Below are 2,041 nucleotides of genomic sequence, written 5' to 3'. Positions count from 1 at the left end.
TCCTTACTATCTAATTAATTGACTAATTTATTGACTCCCATTCTTGCTCCCTGCAATCTCTTATATAGCATCGAATTACAAACTAGGCCTTTTAATTCAACCAATTAAAATATAGAAGTTTATTAGTTTTAACAATTTGTCGGAATAAGAATTAGTTTTGCAACTAAATATTGAAAGAGGGAATGATTATGGTGAATCGTTCCTCTTTCTTGGAGTGGCTATTACTGGAAGGTGTGATTCAACTACCCTTCTATTAATTGTAATTACTTTCCCAATCACTGCTACGTCCCTCGTGGCCTTCAGATACGGTGCTAGAAGATTCAGTCATAATGGATTCCCATCCATTCTCATTCTCATGATCCTAGGTAACATTCGAACCTGGCAGAATGACATAGAGCCCTCTGCGATCTTAAGCTCCACTATGACTGGATACCGTATCAGGAATGCAAGAAATCTCTAAGTTGTTATGCTGTTGATTGATTCGTTGGAGCTCATGTCCTTAACAAATGACCCACTCTTCCTAATTTCTCTTTTGGACTTTTTTTGTCTCTCGAATCATGTTATAAGTCATTGCACCCATTAGCACACCGATTACAGGTGCAACCATGTATATCCAAATGCTTGTATATTTGTTGCCAGCCACTGCAGATCCTATTGTCCTTGCTGGATTCATTGAAGCTCCTGAGATTGGTCTGGATATTGCTACATTCATTGCGATGGTCGCTCCAATTGCTAATCCTCCCAATTCACCCAATGCTTTTGTATAAGTGGCCACGCAGAAACCACAAACACCAACAATGACATAGTAATTATTTCGAAAGTGAAGGACTGCATTTCTGAGCCTAAAGGAACCGTGGCTCCCAAGGCCATCTCTCCACTCCGGCAAGTATGTCAAGGGCATGTCTTGTCGTGCCATCTGCAGCATTCTCTAATGAGCAAGAGATGTAAACGTGGATGCCCAGGATGTGCTGAACACAGTGGTTTTGTATCGTTAAGATTATACATGGTTTATGCTTCTAGCTATAATTCACTTGAACATCAATCAACACTGAATATAATTTTCTTGGTTATTTTGGAGATCTCAACATTCTCGATACAAATTCTTCTTGAGATTTGGATGGTTATGTACTATCCTCCTGATTCTATGATGAACGAATCATCACACAAGGTGATCACCATGCACTGTGTATAATGTAAGAATGGAATCTTGAAAATTTTGATGTTTATAGAAATATTCAGCCAAAATTTCATGTGCTGAGGGCTTGCCAAAGAGCACAATCCATGTATCTTGACCAAGAATATAGGCCACAATTCGAGCCCCATGAACTAGCGGGTTTGAGTATAGGCACAACTTCAACCGCAATGATATCAGTGTAAGAGTTTGCATGCTCCTAACAAAATACCACTGCCTTCATGAACAAAGCATAAGACCAGGTTTAGGTCTAGCATAGTGCAAGAAGCCATAAAATGGTGCATGCAGGTAAATGCAATGGTGCAGGCACATAAATTCAATGGTGCATGAATGTCCCAAAGTATGATCAAACTGGTTTTAATCCTACAACATACATCCCATAATTAAATTCTCAGTAATGCTATTTTAATCTTGTTAAAACAAAGAAGTAACAAATACTCCTCGAAAATAATCATTTAGCCTATCGACAACATCAAAGAAATAAATAAAAATAAGACAAAACGGAGACCTAACATCCCCGCATGTTGACCATCTTGCATGTCCTCATGCAAGGAAATCCAGTACGATTACTTCCTCACAAAAAAAACAAAATTAGAAACATTTGTAGGTATTCAAAATGATGTTCCTGCAATTCTGCGCCGTCACACTTCTTGCGCTAGTTAAAACTTCCTCTAAAATAGAGTATCTACTGGAATCTTTATTTGCTTACACTGATTTCAAGAAAACCTAAAACGAAAACTGCCATAAGAACTAAATTGCATGGATTCTGTTATTACTCGAATAAAAGAGTCAGCTTTTAAAATTTCCAAAAGAATATCCCGGAGGCATCCCTTATCAGAAGTCATACTT

At 38.0% G+C, this 2,041-nt stretch overlaps 1 pseudogene; it reads right to left on the bottom strand.

The window, feature by feature from the left end:
• Positions 1 to 520: 520 nt before the first annotated feature.
• On the bottom strand, positions 521 to 925 carry LOC149217843 (aquaporin NIP1-1 pseudogene; annotated as a pseudogene).
• Between the last annotated feature and the right edge of the window lie 1,116 nt (positions 926 to 2,041).

Source organism: Pinus tabuliformis, chromosome 1_1, assembly GCF_031772625.1.
Source record: "Pinus tabuliformis cultivar Carrire ecotype Pingquan chromosome 1_1, CPIR1, whole genome shotgun sequence".
Classification (NCBI taxonomy): domain Eukaryota; kingdom Viridiplantae; phylum Streptophyta; class Pinopsida; order Pinales; family Pinaceae; genus Pinus; species Pinus tabuliformis.
This window is presented reverse-complemented; position numbering and strand designations above follow the sequence as displayed.